The sequence below is a fragment of the Macrosteles quadrilineatus genome, unplaced genomic scaffold (genome assembly GCF_028750875.1).
Source record: "Macrosteles quadrilineatus isolate MER2022 unplaced genomic scaffold, UCM_ALF_1.0 Scaffold_1__1_contigs__length_201487025, whole genome shotgun sequence".
Lineage (NCBI taxonomy): Eukaryota > Metazoa > Arthropoda > Insecta > Hemiptera > Cicadellidae > Macrosteles > Macrosteles quadrilineatus.
The window spans coordinates 177,489,298-177,512,718 of record NW_026542594.1 but is presented as its reverse complement, the minus strand read 5'-3'; positions in this window follow the sequence as shown (position 1 = coordinate 177,512,718).

Sequence of the window (23,421 nt, the reverse complement as noted above, 5' to 3'; positions counted from 1 at the left end):
AATGCTTCAATGAACAGTAAAGTGGAATGTGACATAGAAGGTAATTGTGTTAAGCTATCTAATTTAGAATAATGAATATGTTTGTGTTTAATTTACAATTTAAATACAAAGATCAAATAAGTGCATGTGATGTATTCGTATAATTAGTTGATAAGATATAAAGTGGTTTAAGGAATATAAATATTTTTACCCTTTAATTAGTTTTTAAGTCTTATTTTATTCAGTTTAAATTCATTTCATGACAGATACCGAGTAGTGGAAAGGACTGTTAGGTTTTTGTTATTACACATTTTTACACAAAGACTCTCAATATAGGGAACAGATGAATTTAAATAAAATCACATCTTAAAGACGATTTTTATACGTATCGATAAACATTAGTCTTTAATCGCATTCAAGCTTTGAAATGTTCTATATCCTATCCCGCTTCCCGGTAATACAGTGAAATACTAAGAGCAGGTGCAATATTTATAAAAAGCTGCCTGTGGCAAAAATACTCCAGTGCATTCTCAAATAATCCTATTTACTTTGATATATCAACAAAAATCACAAAGAGCCAAAAATAAAACCAAATATTATGGAATATGCTCACCAAGATAAAAATATCGATATATGAGTTTTATATCATGTTACTTACTGTTATGTTTTACTTTACATAGTCACTTCTAATGAACTAAAAGAATTGTAGTCAAATATTATTTGACTCATGTCAGATTTTGAACCAGTATTATATCTAATAGAATTGTATTTAGATCGGCCTAATTTTTCTCCATCCACAATTCGATTGCATTTATTTTACTGGTTTAGTTTTGATATTTTAAATTAATTATTTTAATAATATCGTTAATTTTACCTTACCATATAGTTCACAGTTTATAATTACATATAAAATCATAATGTAGTAGCTGTTCCCCTGTAAAATTTGCGGTTCAATCAAAATAATAAAACTCATAATAAATAAAAAACATTTTGAATTTTTTTTTGTTTTAAAATATCCACATTAAGTTTTGTACTGTTTTATGTAAGGATTGCATTTTACCAGTTCTTGGGTTATAAAGTTTAGAACATCTATACTTGTTGGTAATGATAATTCATCATTGCCAACAAATAACTTCTGTTGTTCTTGGGGCATGTCCGATTCAGAAAGTTTAGTTTTCCCATTGCCACAGCACAAACTTAACACTCCATTAGTATTTTTTCACAATCCAAATATAGGGTGGAACAGTATGGGCATTAGTTTTGCAATTTGACTCGATTATGGCATGTGACATTGGGTATACGATTAGTGACTGCAGACCAATAGCCGTCATTAAACTTATAATTTGTGTTTAGTTAGAGTATACCTCATCATTCTATTTGGACAAACTGGTACAACAAAGTCCTGCGGAGTTTGGGTGGGATCATAAATATCCTTGGGGCATGGGAATGATCCTCGTTAATGTTCTTAGAAGAATCTAAAAGGACATACAAGTGTCATACTTCTATATTTCCTGTAAAATATGTTTTAATATATAGGATTATGTAAGATCTCACGCTAAAATAGGAATAAAATCATAGAAGTAGACTAGTTATAACAGCCGTAGTAGCTAAAATACTGCACAACATGATTTAGAGTTGGTAAAATACTATATTGTGCGTTTTGATTCAATTACACTAACATAAAACCCAAGACAAAGTATGTTTTATCAACTTTTTTGGCTTCTACTTTATATTCAAACCGTGACATGAACGCAATCTGAAACTTCACTGAAGTCCCACACGGGTTGTTACGTGTTTAAGTCTAACAACTTTATCTTCAACATGGGTGGATTGGAAAATAGTTTAGTTCCAATAATACATCTTTGAAAATAGTGAATTTAAATCATTTTCATGGCAAGATTATGAGCAAATGCAGGTCACTCCCAATGTATTAAAAACTGTTTATATATTATTTCAAACAATAATACAGCCTTTTAAACAGTAACACAAACCTGGGTAAACAACTGAGTTTAAATAGCCACATATGAGATAATTTGATTGAAATTAAAAGCTGTCAAATATTAAATGTCACTATGGTAAATATTATTTCAAAGAGTTATTGGTAATGTCATTCATTAAAGAGTAACAGTCTAAAACAGAATTAATAATACTCTAATAAACAGTGTTTTATAAAAAAATCCAGTTCTCTTTTGTTGATGAGATCTTGGATCTAATTGCCACAGTTGCAATTGAAACAAATGTGTAATTAGCACAAGTGTGGTTGGCATACATTTATTTGAGCCAGGGATTAGATCCTGAAACAATAATGTCATCTATATCTTTTAATATTAAAACGTGGCAGAGTTTTTATTCGCAGATTTCAATTACTAAATGGATTTTCATGATTATTCTGTCGAAAGAAATATAATTTTGAAAAAAGGGAATGCCAAAGCCATAATCTTACGAGTAATTTTGGGTTTCTGATGTTCATATATTGAATTTTTCTTTAGAAAACGTCTAGCAGCAGATGCTAACATTTTAAGTTTGTTTAAGTGCAATATATTAGGTTAACTACTGGTTTTCTTCCTGCAAACTGTCACAGAAATTGATAATTGGTATATTTTTTAAGATCACACTAAATGTTGTTTTTCCTACCATGAAGGATTTGCATTTTCAGGAAATGTGTAATTTTCAACGATATATCCCAAAATGTTTCAATGAAATCATCGTAAATTAAATTTGTGTAAACATTAGTTTACGCTTTAAGGATTTGAACTCATGTTAGGGAATGTATTTCAGAAAAATATGGGAGATATTTTAAAGAAAGCAATAGCATTTTAGGTAATATTCACATATCAATTCACTCCATAAGTTTAGCATCCTTTAAACTGTAAATTGCATTGCACTTTGGGCGAGCCATATATGGGCAGTATGGGTAGGACCCAGCAAAATGCCCATACCAATATATGCAACGACACAAATAATGATTTGCAGATCCCGGAACTGGCGAAAATTATAGGGCAGAGTTTTGTTTGATTTAATATTATCGTCTTTAATTCATTATGTACAGTGTAAAGGTGAAAACAAATGTCGGAATCAATCGTTGTGTAGTGGAAGGGAAATTTTTTATGTCGTGGGATCTAATATGTCAAATATTTACTTTTGTTCTGTAATGGTAAGGTTAGTAAACTAATTTGTTTTATATAATTATTAAGCTATCCAGTAATTAATATTTTTAATCTAAACTCTGTCAAAGCAGTGCTGTATCAAAGTTTCCCTAATTTCACAAGAAACTCACGTTCAGCTAGAGTGTACCGCATAGAGTTTGCTTTAAACATGCCTTAATCAAAACTTCATCCATAATTCACTACTTACAATTGGTCGAATTTCATCACGTTGGCATTGCAAAAATAACCTAAGTAGTTTATTTATGTTTACAAACTATATAAATACTTATTTATTACTAACACAATACGTGGAACTTTAACTTTTATTAAAAACAAGTTTCATATCATTGATAATTTGAACAGATGTTATGATAAGGTGACCATGATATACTTTAGACTAATCCAACTTACATCTAATACAAAAATATTGGAATTCTATATTTCAATCGGGATTTTCGTACTCATTTTGGTATAAAACGTATTTCAATTTGTTCTTTAGTACCAATTCATGAATCATTAATTTCCAAAATGTAGTATCTCATTATGTAATCCACTCATGAAACATCATGTTGATAATTGAATAATAACCGTAGTTAAAGTGGTTTAAATACCTGTAATGTTGATAATCCAATCGGTTGTAGCTTTCATAACCGATTGTATTACAGGTATTTCAACCACTTTAATTGTATCTTGATAATCCGGAGGCTACCGATTCGAAAAAATGAATAACCGTAGCTTTGTATAAACTGTTGCCTAGTAACTGCCTGTAATTGCCTGAAACTAGTGCCTAGTAATACCTAACCAGGTAACCAATAAAGCATATTCAAAGGGGTCTGTTATCTGTAATGGAAACAGGTGGGTAAAGTAGATGGTTCACAGGTTGTATTGAATTTATTGTTTCAACAAAGCCTTGGTTGAAACTCGTTTTAAAGATTCCAAAGCTGTTTCACCAACTGATTGCTTTATTCAGCCTGTTTGTTTGGTAAAACACCCTGAACACCCCGTTCAATATTTTGAGTCTGTTGCAGTGCTTTTGAAATGCTTTCTGGGTCAAAAACATTCACAATCTATGTTGATTAAAATGCATTACTGTTTAAGACATGGTCCAATGATTATTAAGATTTTTTCAATAAAAAAACTGTAAAGTTTCTCAGTAATTTTAGCATTATTTTACTGGTTTAGTAGATCTGCTGTAAAACAAGAATTTTACCTTTTTACCTTACCCGCTATAGTTTACGTTGGGTATTTGTAAAATGTGAATTACCTATTAATTTAATCCTCTTCTTTTAGTAAACTTTAGTTTAGTTGCTAATGTGTGTTTAATTTGTAATATTGATAGTTGTTCCTTATGCTTATGTTCGTATGAGAGAAATTATTCGTGATAATGTTAGGGCTTAACAAATTATGAGAAATAACACGTTATTTTAGGCCCAAGAACTTTGGAGCCATGTTATTATATTTTAAATGTATGTTTATCTTTTGATGGCACACATTTATTACATTATGAAAATCCCTTACTGTATATAAAATAAAATTGTTTGAGATAGGCTAATACTATACACCTTATTACACCTATGCATGTAAGGTGTGTTACATCTTACATTTTTGTCTTCCATTTGAATACAAAACTACCGGCATTTACACTTATAATGTGTCCATTCAAACACATTCCACCTGTTATAAAGCCAGTTGTTATACAGATAACTAGAGGGTATTTACTTGCAGTGTTAGCTATTAAGGTTAATGCTGAGAAATTTGTAGTAATCTGTTTTATCGTAATGAAACCTCAAGCGTGCTTAGCATTACAAACACAAAACCGATGAGGATCTTGCAAGTTTTTGGGTCAAGCAACCCTCTTTTTAACCCTTGAAATCCCGTATACCTTTTACCTTTTTTACCTCAGTGGCCCTGTGTTTATTATATTGATAACCATGTATTTTCACCCAAAATTTTATTTTTTTTCCTGTAATGTATCCGTTCACATGATCTGCAAGTTTGATGATACGAGTACACTATTTGGATTTCTATAGAGATTTCTAACATTAATACTCCTGTATAGTTGTACAGTCCTTCTAGTTTTCTTTTGCTTTGAAGGAATTTAAATAATGTGCAAATACTAATGAAATTGTGCAAGTTATACAGTAGTTAGATAATTGATAACATTAGGTGACAATGTATTTGAAAACGTCAGCATGTAATGTATAAGGTAGTTTTCCGATGTTAGACGATAATCCCAGAAGATATTATTGATGTCTGCTTCTCTATTTACACTCGGGATTTGGTGTTTGAGTTGCTTCCAAATACGTCGTGTTTGCTTTATTGGCACTGCTTTGACAGCCTCTGATTACTAATGCTGTGCTTAGCATATGTCTACATTGCACTTACGAGCAAATCCAATGGCAGTTTATGTGTAGTCAAACCATTTTAGCCTAATCGTATCTGATTTGAAAGAATTTATACTCCTTTACTAGAAGTATCATAACTATTCGTAGATGGTCTTAAGGAATTGAACGTCACAAGGTTGAAAGTAATCCAGTACAAAATGTTAATGCGATACACAAAATATTTAAACTTTAAATTTGTTTTTTTATGTAAACAAAATTGGGCCGAGATTGTATTATTTGCATTCTTTAATTACAGACATAGTAAGAAAGTAATATGAGTAAAGGACGAAAAATAAGTACAATTGCTGAACTTCCATTCCTAAATCCATTGAACTCGATCATGATGGTTTATAGTGCAACTTCAATACCTTTATGACATTTATTTTACATTTTTTTAAATGCCCCCAGATAAAAATACTATTTTAGAATTCAAAAAGAACAAATTATGGTAGAAAAGAGCAAGAGCCTGCTTAAGACATAATCTAGGAGATTTTAAAAATAAACTAAAATAAACCAGTTGTAAATTGTGAGGTTGATGCGTGATATACGTGATGATTCACAAAACTTATGATTTTTTCCTTTTAATTCCTAATGTGTGCAAAATAGTTATTTGTATTTGTTTCAATTTGATCAGCCTTGACACCGTTAATATTTGACTATATATTGACTCTACTTACTTTTGTCAGAATTTGTCAAATGTAGATATTGTAAATGCTGTTCATGTTTCGAGCTATATTTCTGCTTATCTTCAGCAGCTTTCTTGCATGTAAATTCGCTTGATAAGATCACCTTCAACCGGACGACATAAAGTAGAGTAGAGTAGGCCTACAAATGTCGTCCGGTCTTGATGTTTATTTCTGTATGTGTGTGTACATTCTGTAAATATTCGACAATCATATCTCGATGTGATACAGTTTACATACAAGAATGCTGCTGAAGATGAGCCGTAATATACCTCAAAACTTGATGCTGTCCATGTTTCGAGGTACATTATAGTGACATCTTCTGGCAAAAGTAAGTACAATCCAATCTAAAGTAAAAACATTATTTGCATCTTCATGTTGTGCCTGTAATTAAAATTAGGATGTGTACTTTTTTCGTTTAGCCATTTTTATTTTTAATCATGTATTACATTATTTAAATACAAATAACTGCACTTAAAAGACAATCCTAATGTAAAGTTTGGCCGGTAAAGTAGGACTAAAAGTCTAAAATTAAAATTCGAATTAAAAATAGGAACATATAAATTGTTTCCTAAAATAAATTTTAACTTTGCAAACACTTTCAAGAAAAAATTGCCATATTCATCTTAATTTTACATATCTTCAACTAGTTTCAAAGTTTTCAACAAACAGGAAAACAAAACTAAAATTAATAATATAACTAGATTAAGTATTATAACTAACGGATACACTATAACTATCGATGGTATATTTCCGTTGTCCCAGAAACACGTGTATTTTATAGGAGCATTAGACTTTTTTGGCTCCAATCCAAACGCCGGGTTCTTCTTATCCTAAGGTGCAACGAATCCTTGAGTGTTATGTTTGTGAGTGATATCTACATAAAAGAGACGTAAGTGTCGTGCAAGTGGGATTTGCAATGCTATTATTATATCCTAATGCATTATTTTTAATGTGTTTATTTTGTTTCCATCGGTGCTAAATAATTAATAAGTCACTTCTCGCAAACGTAATATGACAACTTTAAGAAGATTTTAGGCGAAATACTAACATAGCTTTTGTCCTATAAGAAGATACTATAATATCCCTACTAAGATTCAAAAGTGATCTAATTCAGACTTCTTGTGTATTATTTTTTATTTCCTGCAGGATACTTTGATACTTTTTACTGTACTTTGTTGTCAATAAAACACTTTACAATTTTATTTCCTCTATTTCTACTAACATTCACCCGAATCCATTTGATCGCCAAAACCTGATTTGATATGGCAATAGTTCATAAAGCAAATATTTTTATCAAAATAATACATTAGTAATAAACAATAATTTATTTATAAACCATAATTCGGTTTGTATATAAATCGTTTCATATTTTCAAAAGTTGTTTAACCTAACAACTGAAAAACTTTTCTTTATTCACAACTGGTACCAGCATTTTATGACTTGCACACTTTTAAGATAAAGTTGTTGTTTGTCATAAACACCCAAGTGCCCCCAAGAGACTTGCAAACGTTTCAAATTGCGCTCATATCAAGGTTTGAATATAAAATAAAGCCTTAAGTTTTCTAGATTAACCTTAAAAAAAAAAGTTTAAACACTGTAACATTTCACAGTGAATATTTAAAGAGCAGAATCAATACGTTCATTATCATCCTTTTTTATAACCATTTTTATCATTTTCGATATGTAGGCCTAGGTGTTTTTTGTAATAAATAAATTGTACACTAGTACAAACAAAATACAATTCATACAGAAATTTGCATTACATAACACATTGCGATCTTTCAAAACCAACAAATATAGCATAAAATCTAAATGTTTGTATAGATGAAATAGAGCACAGCCAAAATAAAATGAAAGGTGTGCATGTATCTAGCTAAAATGTAGCATGTCTTAATAACCACTTCAAGCTTGTTCTATCTTAATCACATCAACCTCTACTATACAGCAAACTATTCATATGTAAAGTGCACTTGAAAAACAAAGGAATATTGAAAAAAAACGCCCTCACGTTAAAGTAAAAACATATCATGGTCGTTCTCCTTAACTTTTTATTAAACTTATTGTTATACTAGCAGAGTACCCGTCCTTCGTACGGGATTGGCATATAAGTGTAAAATGCTTTTTGCAGTTGTATACTCAAGTTTTGCGTTTGCAATGGGAGGAGGACACAGTTTGATAAAATTTGGTTCATAAATTAGTATGACATAGTATAACACATCTACCGTTGCCATAATGTTCTACAACTGCACCTAAACAATGGAAAAAAAAATTAATTATTAAACATTCGCACAATATTACAAGTTATTCATTAAATAAAAAACTCAAACCTAACTGTAAAAAAATCCTACTTTGACAGTTCTCAATATGTATCACAGCTTTTTGTTGCTGCTTAGTTCAAATTAGCTGTTGTCATATATGCAAAATCAAAATAATAATAGTGCTGCACCCTGTTGGGAAGTTTTAACGCTATTGCATATTATAGAACCAACATGACAGTATTATTACGAAACAGCTGACTAAATTCTTTAATTCCCTTTAAATGTGAATATTCATAACGTTAACATGGGGAACTACAGAGCCCTGGGGCGGAGACCGAAAGGATTTTTGAGATAAAAATATGCCTAAATGTTAATTGAGAATGTGAGCTATCATCATGCCAAATTTCACCCCAATCCGTCCAGTATTTTATGCGTGAACAACACACACACACACGAACTCACAAATTTTCATATTTATAATATTAGTAAGATTACAAATAATGAATGAATGAATGAATGAATGAAAATGATTTATTTAGTCAGGCAAAGTTAGGGCCACATGGCCCTCTCTTACACTTAACCTGTTTATACAAATCTAAACATACAAATAAAACAAAACAATGTACAATACAAATAAAATACTATAATCTATTTACAATATTTAATGTAAAAAGAAGCAATACACTTTTAAAACATACCACCTTACATAAACACCCACACACACACACACTTACTCACGTACACGCACACACACAACACACACTCGCAAGAACTAGCACACACACACGCACACCTGTCAGTGATCAACCAAGCGCACGCCTAGGATATACCAACCATGGCCATACGTCCAGAAAACAGATTTTTTAGTGCTGTCACAAACCGGGGACGGCTATCAAGGGTTTTTATGGCTAGAGGGAGATCATTCCAAAGGCGACAAGCAGAAACAACAAACGCTCTGTCATAAACTGCCGTTCTATGATGAGGCATACGCAAAGTTACTGAAGCAGAACGTGAATTTCTTACACTTTCTTCAGCTACAAATTTGAAGTCGTTTAAAAAATATTTTGGAAATTTTGTTTTTAATATTGAATAGGTTATCATGAGAATTTTTATTGATCTTAGGTCACATAGTTTTAGTAATTTAGAATCAACATAAAAAGGAGTGATGCGCTCATTACGTCTCAGATCATAAACAAATCTTAAACAGTAGTTCTGAGTGCGTTGGAGAGCATCAGCGAGATTTACAGTCATGTCATTGATCACAGAGTTACAGTAAGTGAAGTGAGGGAAGACAAGTGATTTTACTAGGTGTAACTTTATGTGTAAAGGTAAAAAATTCTGTAACTTCTTCAGTGAGTGGATTGATGCAAACACCTTTTTACGTATGTCTAATACTGCATCTCCCCAAGTAAGCGTCGAGTTTATAGTAAGTCCTAGATTTTTCACTTTGTCATAGTAAAGTAAAGCTGTCCCATTTATAGTTACTGAGTTCACTGTGTCAAGGTCAATTGAGTTTCGTAAACGTGAATGACAAATTATTATTGGTCTTGTTTTTGTATGGTTTAGTCTAAGTCCATGTTTTTCAGTCCAGGTAATGATTTTCTCGATGTCTTCGTTGATTTTTAGAACACTGTCATTGATATATTTTGCTGAGAAATGCGTATAAATCTGTAAGTCGTCGGCATACATATGGTATTTACAGTGTGTGAGGACTGAGCTCAGGTCATTTATGTATAGTACAAACAGTAGAGGGCCAAGGATTGACCCCTGAGGCACACCACAAGTAACTGTCTCCCAGTCAGATCGTACGTCATCAACCTCAACACATTGCCGCCTGCCTGACAGATAAGATCCCAGCCAGTCCAATACACCATTTGAAAACCCTATGGCCCTTAACTTTTCCAGAAGAAGATTATGATTTACGCAGTCGAAAGCTTTCGAAAAATCAAATAGTGTTAGAATTGTACCCTGCCGACGTTCCATTGCTTGTCTAATGTCGTCCGTCACACGTAATAGTGCTGTTTCTGTGCTGTGTGCCGTTCGAAAACCAGACTGAAAACTGCAAAGTATGTTGTTGTCAGTCAGAAATTCCGTCATTTGGCAGTGCACAATTCTTTCAAGACCTTTTGATAATGCGGGCAATATACTGATCGGCCTGAAATCCTGGCAAGATGCCGGGGCTGGGATCTTATTTAATGGACGAATAAGGGCAGATAATAATGATAATAGAATAACATTTGTTCACAACTTAAACTATAAAACTAGTTTTGCCATAGACCCAAAGGCAATTAACAGTAAATAAATACATCCGCACTGGTCGTAATCAGCGCATGGAACTTGTGAAACGGTCCGTCGACATTTCATATGAAATTCAGGAAGAATTAACTGTCCATATTCCTCACCACATTATTCCCGCGTGTTACACCTATGTGACACAATGTTCACCAAACAGTTTTTTAACATGCTAAAAGTTTGTTTCTGCAGCCATTTAAGTCCATATTTTAGACACGAACACGAAATCATTTATTTTATTATTTATATATTTTTATTATTATAATCATGTTTATTTACTATTCATTATCTGATAACTAAGATTTTCTTAAATGTATCAAAAGTAAAATGTTCCACAACGTTTAATAAATGCAAGATTAAATATAAGCAAGACAGATCACATTTTGCTTTAAATATATAAAACATATATCGGTTTCGCAAATACTTCTCCAATATAGTTAGTTACCAGACTGCAAAGAATGACAGATATTTCAATATTGCCAGCCTGAAGGCGAGGCAGAATCTAGTCTCGGGGGAGTTTATATTTACCATTTCCGGTTGTAAAGTAGCGCGTAAAATGTATCAATGATGCAATTGAATCAACACAGTATGCAGCCCAGGTTAACAAGTAACACTGTACAGTATGGGAGATAAACTATATATCTTTGGATTCTTATGATAGTCAAGTTACTTATGACTCAAGTATAAATAGTTTAAAAAATACAAATCCAAATTCAAAATACAAATGTATTGATCGTAGTCTTAAAGTAAAAGAATTAAAATGAAATCTAAACTTAAATTTAATGGAAAGTTTGAAACGATGGAAACTATGATAAGTCAAACTGTTCTAACCTGATAAACCTTTTAACGGTTTATTATTTCATAAACTCGATGAATAATACGTCTTCCGGAAGTTATAAATATTCAAGTGGTTCTTCGTCATTCGTTAAGGAGTTTGACACTGGATTCAAATGGAACATGAATATTAAAGACAAAATTTCACGGTTTAGTAGAATTTAAAATGTTGTATCAAAAATGTTTAGTAAAAAATTACACACCATTCAAACGACAGTTTTCATGTTTGTAACTACATTAATTTATTGAGCTGCAAGATGTTTATTCAGGTTTAATAATAAAATATTGTTTGATGAAGTACAACATTACAAACTTTGTTCATAGAGCGAAGCGAACGAAGATATTGTTATTACACTCTACCGATAAAAAGTATTCCTCCAATTTATAATCTATAACAAACGAAGAAAAACTACATACATACATGAGAAAATCAAACTGAATTTCCTAAAAACCTACATATGCAACACATTAAGATAGAAGTAATTGTGGAAGCTTGGTCAATATCTTTTAAAAGCTTCACATAAACTTAGACAAACTATTATTAGTAATAGTTTTTGGGATTAAATGATTTTGTATTCTTACAGAGTTTCTTAACTATCTAAATGAATTCGACTCTTGGGAACTTACCAATTAATACAAATCGGTTCAAGTATTCTAACTGAACTTGAAAAAATAATGTCTCAATTTGATTAAGAGTGGATATAAAAATGTATAAGGTAAAATTTTACGAGAAGAATACAATTCAGTCACATACAAACAGTAAGTTTATCTTTGTATTGTCTTGTTCTAAAACATACAGATATTAATTTAAAAAAGGTTTATTACCTATTACATAACTAATGACCTAATAACGGCTTTAATAATTTTCAGTTAATAAATTAACATTTAGAAAATCTTTTAAGCGTATTTTATTGGCTTATTTTACATATCTTAAATATTAACGATGAAGTAATAATTGGAGCCATTACAATTTGTGTTTACCTCCTTTTATCTCAAAGTACAAGTAGCTATCATGGGAAGTATATACAAATATTAAACATGTTTTGTTTTTACAAAGGGAACGTAAACAAATTCTTTATTGATATTTTGCATTGAAAATGTATGAAGCATCATACCTTATCAACATTTTTATAGAGTTTACAAGCAATGTATAAAGGTAAGAAATTCGCTTAGTTATGCAGATTTACTTTTCCAACCCACTATTAGTTACAATTCAAATGGGTTTCAACAGTATAGGCTCTATATATCACTTACTAAAACTAATTGCACCAATCTCTCATTCACATTTTAGAATCAGCATACTGTGCGTACGAGGGAGGCCTACCGTTTTTTCTACGATACCGGTAACTAAATAGTTAAAATTACCGCGAGACATTTTTAACAACAAAACTAGTTCATATGATGGTATACCTGCTTTCTTTACTTCATTGCCGATTTAGTATGCATATTTTAATTTATTTATGAGGTATATTTTTTTTAATAATTTATTTTAAGTATGGTTTAATTTCGTGTGCTCAAATAGAGCTTACGAAAAGTCGAGACTCATTCACAATAAATTCCTAATAACAGTAAAACTCATAGATAACCAAGCAAGAAGGCCTTTCAGCTTATTGGAAATTTAATTAAGAATACAGACATACCAAAATGTGACCTTGTTTTGTCTATAAATACTAAAAAACGTCTTATGGTTTTTGTAATTTGGGTTCTCTTAAAAAAACAAAAAAAAACATACTGTATTATAGAGTATTCAACTTAACGATGTAAACGAGCCTTTGCAATTTTAACGGAGCCATCCACTAAATTTCTTTGAACTTACGCTCAGTTGACTTAGCAACAAGCTGACATCGTCAGATGTGAAGCAATGTCGGTTGTGGATAACCTCAAACAGTTCACAAACAATCATTTAGTAACAATGAAACACTATCGGATCGAATGCTTCCGGTTGACAAACATAGTTGAAGCAGCACTTCCACTTCACAAACTTAGTTTAGATAACCGATTCGGCTGAATAAGTTAACACATGTTTTATTTATTTATTCATTTAAATGGTAATAACCAATACAGTGAATAATAATTAGTAATATGGCATATATGTACAATATGGCTATTAATAGAGATACAAGTTGTACCTACAACTTAAGTGTGTTTATTTATGAGTTTACCTGAATGTTGCCGTTAAAGGATAATTGTTGAGCTAGATTGAGATTTAGGACAGAAGTATCTTTAATAAAAAAACCTTAAGTATTGTTAATGTTCAGTTTTTATTGTTCCTATTACTGTAGATTTAAACCATTTTGCTTACGTATGGTATCTTATGTCCTCATTAAAAGTTAAAAGTTCTGCTTCTTTAAATGTCATAGTAAAGGTTATGTTTTGAAGTTTAAAGTCAAACGTAAATTATTTAGAAATATAGTTCAATTGGAAATATATTATGGTAAAAAATAAAAACGAGAGTGGTTGATGTAATCGGTTGGATGTTTTGAGAGAGCAGTTTCATGAATGACTGCTTCAACATAATCGAAAATCTTTGTAAAGTGGCTTCTTTGTGGACCGTTTGATGTGAATATAAGTATACCATTAGCACTTTCTTATATTTTCAAATAACATGAATTTAAAGGCTGTAAGGCTATAAAAGGCATATATGTATCAGGAATCTAAGTCTTTTAAGTGAAAAAAATTTGTTTTGCTACTTCCAGAAATTTAATCTTATTGCAGTGTATATTTAAGTTATACATTTCTTCGATAGGCTTCAAATTATATTTCCTAGTGAATACTTAGGGGCACAGTCGAGGTTCTTATTTAAATGACAAACTTTCTGAGTATATGGCAGACTATATGGCAGGTTTCCAAATCACAGCTACCGTATAGTTGGATATGACGTGATAATATTGTGATATAAAGGTTTGTAGCACAACTAAAGATATGATTTATTTCCTCAGAAAAAATTCAAAATTTGGCGATAATTGTAACTCTAACTATACGGTAGCTGTGATGACAAACAAAAGAGATTGAGAAGATGTTGTTCTTTAATTTTTTTTTTTTTCAATGGGAAATGGAAAAATGTCAAAGTTATAATGAAATTGTAAATGCAAATGTAAATTATTTAAATGCTATAGGTTACAATTATTGGCAATATATTTTGGTTTAAAATAAAACGAGAGAGGTTCATGAAATCGATTGGATGCTTTGAGAGAGCAGTTTCGTGGATGACTGCTTACACAAAACCGAAAATCTGTAAAAGCTGTAAAGAGGCTTCTATGTGGACCATTTGATATGAAAATTAGCATTCCATTAAACAATGTTTATGCAGATTTTCTTATTTTTCTTACCAATCCCATTTTCCTGGTTTTAAACTTTATGTAGTCTTGAATAGTTTCAGTACATACCTGCATACAACTTTGTTTTTATTTTGTAAATGCCAATAATGTTATATGTTGTTAATGTTATTATGTATATTTAAAACTGTCTAGAAAAAATCGATTGCCCGAAATTATACATATATACCTTTAGATAGACAATTTAAATATACTAAATTCTATAGGAATTAATGTTTAATATAGGCTTTATTTGGTATCTTCTCCAGTATTAGGGGCATGGTCGAGGTTTTTATTTAGATCACACTATTTATGTCTGGAAGGTCTGCACCCAAATTATAGCTACTGTAGAAATAAAGCTACAATTCCTTGGTAAAATCGGGAGATAATTGTTTGTAGATCACCTGGTAAAATGGGATAAGATGGGTAAAATAGATCCTGGTAAAATGGGAAATGGAAAAGTGTCAGGATTAAAATTGAAATTGTAATGAATTACAGCAACCGCGTTGCAGTTTGGTATAAAAAAGCGGCACCGTGTACATAGTCTGTTCCTTTACTACCAGCGAAATTATACGAAGTACAGGAAAAAATGTGTACTAAACATGACAGCAGTGAATCATGGCTTACATATAATCCCAAATTATATATTAAGCTATAAAATAGTACATTCTGCTAAAACAATGCACAAAATATTTGACTATTTTGCTTAAGTAACTATCTTTAATATTAAGTCGGAAACTAAAATGTAAACTTTTACTATATTAATGTAAATAACCACTCTTGTAATGAAAGAAAGGTATTGATTATTGTATTGTAGTGGGTTTCCAATTACGTTTCCTGGTTTGTCGTTTACGTCTAAAAATCCACTTTATACTCCCTATTTAAGCTCACAATAAAGGGAAAGTTGTTAGTAACAATGATATTTTAATTAAATAAAATTAGACTACATAAAAAACATTTTTGATCCCGACCATATATAATAATAAAGTATTTCCTAATGCACTCTTTAGCCGTTGCCTAAAACAGGACCATTGAAAATAACGATGATGTCCTAATTAACCAGACAAGGGCATGGTTGGCAAACCAGAAAATTCTACTTTACAGCTCTATTATTGTCACAGGGTCAATATTTAATGATATACAGCTGTAGATTAAACATGCTACCTTATTGATATGGCATTCTTTAGCTGAAGGTAACTAGTACCTCTACGTTGTGCTATGTAATAGTTCGATACGATTTCACTATATATTCTAACGTAGTTTAAGTGACTGAATTAAAAACTACTTTATTTAAATCATATATGTTTTCCAGTTCATTTTGATAGTCTATATTATGTTTCTGCTTTCAGGTCACATTTTTTCTAGCTGTCTTGTGACGTAAGATTTTTCCATAATGTGGTAGGCCATCAGATTGTCGTTAGCTTATCAAACGGCTGTCTATGAGAAGCCTCTTAATAACATTTATTAATAATAAACAACTATTTTGTAGAATTGTGCACTTATGATTAATATAATCCCGTAAAAGAAACTACATGTAAAAGAATTCCAATGAAAATTGTATATTTCATAACTAGGTCGTAAATTGACTCTTTTTTACCCGAGCTCAAGTTCTAAGATCGGGACGAAGCCGAAGACGAAAAAAAGCGAGAGTTGAAAAGGCACTTTTTGCCCGTGGGATGAGCTACATGTTTTGTCATATTGCACCATTATTACTTCCTAGGGAGTAACAAGGTACTTTAGGCCCTCAACGCCTGCATTTAAAATGGCTGTTTCGCTGTATTTGAAAGAAACTTGTTTTCTAATAAGCCCTAAACAGGGGGTTTGAATATTATTTGAACTCTATGCATAAGTAGATTAGGTTATCAATATATAATTTTTATATATCTACAAAAAACTTTAACACTGCTTTACGTCTACTGAAGTGAACAAAAAATACTATTCAAGGCCACAGACAAAACAGTATAAACACTCGATGTATCGATGAGCTGTTTGATGTTGAACCCGGTGATTCATTTGGTTTTCTTGTTTTCCTTTCAATAAAACAACTTTTAATAACAACTTAATAACTAGCTTAGACCAATACATTGACCTTAATTTGTGTTAACTAATACACGACTTGTGCATATATACACTAATCATGGGTTCCTTGTAAGTACCATCAGTATGTATTGGTAACTGGTGATTTAGCTAAATATAATTCAGGGTGAGACAGTAAAACGGCGCGATTCTGATACCAGCTGACAAGGAATTAGGGGCTATTAGAGTACGGGGGAAATGAACATAGGCGTCTAGACAATTGGAAATTTCAGTAGCTTCGGAGCGTTGGACGAGTGCACAATACGCGTTTGTTGTAAAGGCAAATTGCATAAACGTGGATATTATGGTTTGTGCTCAGCGCACTTTCCGTTATGAATTCACTCTATCGCCGTGGGCTTCCGTGCCATCAAGGGAAGCTATCCTCCTTTGGGTGAATAACTTTAAAGCCACTGCTAGCACGACAAAGTGCTATCAAACAATTTCAGACGTTATGCAAACGCTAAACCAACGTCATGAGCTGATTTCCATTCCAACAATGTATGCGAAACCTTTTTTTCTAAATGAATTATTAGTGATTTTTCAAAATCGTGCCATTTCACTGCCTCACCCTGTACGTTTTTAATATGGTAATATGGTATGTAAAATAATGTAAATTAATTACAATAACTATTTTTTTGTGTTTTTTATCAGTGTACATACAAATAAAACACATAAAGATTCAAATAAACATCTTGTGCATCTTTAGTTCAAGGATATTAGGATTTTATGAAGTTATTACTATTAGAGAATGTAGATTGAAAGGCAAACTATTGAGACTGTGTAATACAGATCCTAAAAGCAAGGCAATAAATTTACAAATAGATGTTCTCATCACAAGCAGCGAAATAATGTTTTAGTGCGCATTTTTGTTTAATGAGCAGAGCGAAGAGCTCTAAAATACAAGACAGCAGCAAAACATTCCCTTTTCAACCTGTACAAAGCAACATTTATATAATCAGCACAGTAAAATGTTTAAATAAACACCGTAAATATACCTTTATAGCACTTACAAGGTTTACACTGGAGTTTACAACATAATGTATACTGTAGAACGTTTAGTATCATAAAAAATGTTTGAACTTATTATTTTTTTAGGAACACCTAAATACGATTCGTTGAGTTTAAAACATGCATAGTATATATAGTTGCCGTTATATACTACCTTAATCACAGTTGCATTCTGGTTTTTCTTAGGCCTGGTTTATAACAAGAAAAATAAATATTGTAAGTGTCAAAATACTTCATATGCTACAACTAAACTGATAATTAAAACCATATTTAAAAAAGTACCATGAGACTGAGCTTTGCTCGGATTGAATTAAACACAAATTTATTAGATTAGTTATTTTGATAGATTCAAAATATTTATTATGTACTTTTATCAATGTGAACAAACTTTAGATGATACAAAAAACATTATAATACACCTTAATTAATACATAAATTGCTATACAAATTACCTGTATCAGCTGTTTTAATAACTGCAGCTACAAAAACGTATTTACAATAGCATTGGTACTTTAAAGGAATGTAGGGCAGAAACTGGATTTTTCCCAACCTTGTGACCAACTCCAATCAATTTCTCGTGGCTAAAAACCCCAGAATAACTAAAAAAGTTAAAAGTCTTCGGACAAAGAAATATTGTCTGTACACACGCTTGTTTTAGATTATAGGATTCGGTGTTAAGTTAAACAACATCTGTTAAAGTATGTTTGGATACTTATTGATATATTTTACCATCTTCTCGTAAAAAACTGAATCCCTTTTTAAACAGTAAAACGCCTGGTGGGCTATTGGGCTTGTTTAGAAGAAAGGAACGGATGGTAAAGCTATTTAAATAATTAATATATAGACCGAATAAGTTAATTTAACAACGTTAGCCGAGTCTAAGTCCCAGACGGCCATGGTTGACAGGAGACTTCCAATTATACCACCTCTTGACATATGCAGACCACTACATCATGCATGAGAGACGTCCATTGATTACAACAATGAGTCTAGGGATGCTGTGGTGGCACATACAGACACTGAGTTACTGTTTGTCTGCATTAGTAGTTCTAATGCATTAGAGTTTCTAGATGTTTTGTAGAATACATCAGTCATTGTTTCTGACTACTTTATTTATCCAACCTCTTCAAATCTCATGGCATATAAATGAGTCGATTAAGCAAATGGAATACATCATTGGAAGAATAATAGACACGATGTCGTAATAATTAATTTAGCATGTTATTTTATTATTATTTTCTTTCTATCCCACCTTCACATTCTAGGACGCTAGTCCTAGCCCGGAAACACATTATTTTACATTTACACATTACTTAAGGCTAGTATCAGAAAGTTGCGGCATCATCACAAAGATAAAATACATTCTGGCGACTGGCAGAATTTGATCCAGGGACCTCGGGCACCGAAGTACAGTGCTCTACCACCAGACCAACTCGTTTCCCGCATCATGCTATTTAAGAAACAATCTAAATTTCCAAAAAGAGTCAACATCTTTACAGTATCATGTAGTCGTTTAATCGCAAGTTGGTCAAAGAATAGAGTTTATTGCGCATATCACATTCAGGTCACTTGCAATACCCATGACATTGTAACTGCAATTTAAAATTGTAAGAGACTATTTCTTGAATCACCCAAAAAGACATAAGTTTGAACATTTATGATAAACAAAAAATGTGAGTGCAGTGAAGATGAATAATTGAGACTACAATATTGAAACAAGCGGCAATATCATATATGCCATTTATTGATTATAAAGAAAAAGTATGTTATGATAATTGTTTGTTAAGTTAATTTTAATGGGGAAAGCTCTCTGGTATCAAAATCCATTATGTAAAAAGTAAGTCACGTTATAACCGTATTATTACCACATTCCATTGCACTCACAGGACAAAGAATGCAATTAATGTCCAGCGATGATCTCAATATTTGACCTGTCATCAACATTCTCTCAAGAGTTGGAACTTTAATATTACAGGATTCCTCAAATGTTCTATTATTTAACGAGACCTTTTATGAATTTCAAAGTGAAAATTACTGTGTTGAACATAATGTCATTATTAAATTGTAATGATATCTGCATAACCTTATTGTTTGTGTTGGGTTTAAGTTACTTTAAAGGGACGAACAGCAGGTAAATATTTGTAAGCTTAATAAGGTAAATAGCTGATTAATCGTTCGAAAATCCAAGTTTTGTAATCCTAAGAGGTATTCTTCTTTTAAATGCACTAGAAATACTAGTATGTAGTATGTAGTATGGTATAGCAGTATGGTTCGTGAGTCTTGTCAAACTACTTATCAAACTCAAATATTTCTAAAGAATTTGAAGTTTTCTTTGCTTTGGTAAATACTACTTTCCTCCTTTTACTACTACTTACTTACCTCTACAAAGACCTTGGCCATCTGAATTTGATCCTATTTTTGTGATTTTCTTACTATAAATAATTACTTACCACAGAAATCGTGCAAAATTTGCAGGGGTCCAGTTAATGTTAAATGTTAAATGTTAATGTCAATTTAATTTAAAGTTCTTGAGATCTTAGTGTTTTCAATTTCACCAATTAAGAGTGAAATGGTGAGGTAACTCGTCTGGTGAAAGATAAATGAACGCGAGAAGTTAGTTAGCAATTGTGGAAGCTTGGTAAATATCTTTTAAAAGCTTCACATAAACTTAGACAAACTATTATTAGTAATAGTGTTTGGGATTAAATGATTTTGTATTCCTACAGAGTTTCTTAATTAACTAAATAAATTCGACTCTTGGGAATTTACCAATGAATACAAATCGGTCAAGCGGTTCAAGTATTCTAACTGTACTTGAACAAATAATGTCTGAATTAGATTAAGAGTGGAAATAAAAATTTATAAGGTGAAATTTTACGAGAAGAATACAACTTAGTCACTTTTATCTTTGTATTCTCTTGTTCCAAAACCTACAGATTTTAAATCGTAAAAAGATTTATTACCTATTACAAAACTAAGGACCTAATAACAGCTTTATTAATTTTCAGTTAAGAAAATGCCTTCTAAGCGTATTTTATAGGTTTATTTTAAAAATCTTAAATATTAACGATGAAGTAATAGTTATAGCCATTACAATTTGTGTTTACCCTCCTTTTATCTCAAGGTAGGCTACAAGTAGCTATCATGGGAAATATATAAAAATACTAGCAGAGTACCCGTCCTTCGTACGGGGTTGGAATATAAGTATAAAATGCTTATTGCAGTTATACTCAAGCTTTGCGTTTGCAATAAGGGAGGACACAGTTTGATAAAATTTGATTTTTTAAATTTACAGTATTCTATAGTATTACACATGATATAATGTTCATAGCCAATGTAGCATAATGTTGTTTCATAGCCATAATGTTCTACCACTTCACCAAAACAATAGAGAAAAATAAATTATCATCAATTCGCAAAATATCACAAATTATTCATGAAATGAAAAACATAAATATAACTGTAAACAATCCTACTCTGACAGTTCTCATTGCGAATCACAGTTTTTTGTTGCTGCTTAGTTCAAATGAGCTGTTTTCATAAATGCAAAAAAATATAGTGCTGCACCCTGTTGATAAATCTTATAACTTTTTAATGCTTTTGCATATCATAGAACCAACTTTTTTAGTCGAAACAGCTGACTAAATTCTTGAATTCCCTTTAAATACGAATACTCATAAGGTTAACATGGGGAATTACAGAGCCACTGGGGCGGAGCCCGAAAGGATTTTTGAGATAAGAATATGCCTATATGTTAATCGGGAATGTAAGCTATCATCATGCCAAATTTCAGCCCAAAACGTCCAGTGGTTTATGCGTGATTGAACTTCAAACACACAAACATTTACATTTATAATATTAGTAAGATTAAACATGTTTCGTTTTTATAAAGGACTAGCTGTAACCCGCGGGCTTTGCCCCGTTTAACTTTCTTAATTTTCAAGATGATCTCGTTCGCATGGCTCAATCACGTCCTGGTTGAAGTTCGTTCGCTACGCTCACTCACCTTTAGGTTGGAGCTCATTCGCTGCGCTCACTTGCCTTCAGGTTAGCTCGTTCGCTACGCTAACTCACCTCCAGGTTGAAGTTCGTTCGCTACGCTCACTCACCTTTTGGTTGCAAATTAGCTGTTGTCATAAATGTAAAAGAAATAATAGTGCTGCACCCTGTTGGTAATCCTTGTAACTTTAATGCTATTGAACATCATAGAACATAACCAACTTGTTTAATTGAAACAGCTGTTAAGATTCATTAATTCCATTTCTCATAAGGTTAACATGGGAAACTCCAGAGCCACTGGGGCGGAGCCGATTGGACGGATCACGAAATTGATGGTGTATAAACCTATTCCATGAAATTCTACACGTATGTACCAAGTTTCGTGGCAATCGGTTCAGCGGTGTCTGAGTTTATCACTGCCAAACAAACAAATATATATATATATATATATACAAACATCCTCTTTTATACTTATAGATACAATTCTTTATTGATATTTTGCATTGAAAATGTACGAAGCATCATACCTTATCAACATTTTTAGAGAGTTTACAAGCAATGTATAAAGGTAAGAAATTCGCTTAGTTATGCAGATTTACTTTTCCAACCCACTATTAGTAACGATTGAAATGGGTTTCATCATTATAGGCTCTATATATCACTTACTAAAACTAATTGCACAAATCTCCCATTCACATTTTAAAATCAGCGTACTGTGCGTACTAGAGAGGCCTACCGGGGTTTTTCCAACGATACCGGTAACTAAATAGTTCAAATTACCGCGAGACATTTTTTTACTACAAAACCAGCTCCAAATGACTGTCTACTTGCTTTCTTTACTTCATTGCCGATCGGCTAGTATGCATATTTTGATTTATTTATGAGGTTTAGTTTTATTGATAATTGATTTTAAGTATGGTTTAATTTCGCGTACTCAAATAAAGCTTACGAAAATTCGTGACTCATTCACCATAAATTCCTAATAACAGTAAAACGCATAGATAACCAAGCAACTAAATCATATAATTATATCAGCATAATCATATTAGCTTAATGGAAATTAAACTAAGAATACAGGAATGTGAGTTTGATTTGTCAATAAACACTAAACAGCGTCTTATAATTTTGTAATTTGGGTGTCGTAAAAAAACATACTGTATTATAGAGTATCTAACTTCACCGTCTAGGCTGTACCGAAAACATCGTTGAATGTAGACGAGCCTTTGCAATTTTAACGAAGATGTCTACTAAATTTCTTCGAACTTATGCTCAGCTGACTTAGCAACAAGCTGACATCGTCAGATGTGAAGCAATGTCTATCGTGGATAACCTCAAACAGTTCACAAACAATCATTTAGTAACAATGAAATACTATCGGATCGAAGGCTTCCGGTTGACAAACATAGTTGAAGCAGCACTTCCACTTCACAAACTCAGTTTAGTTA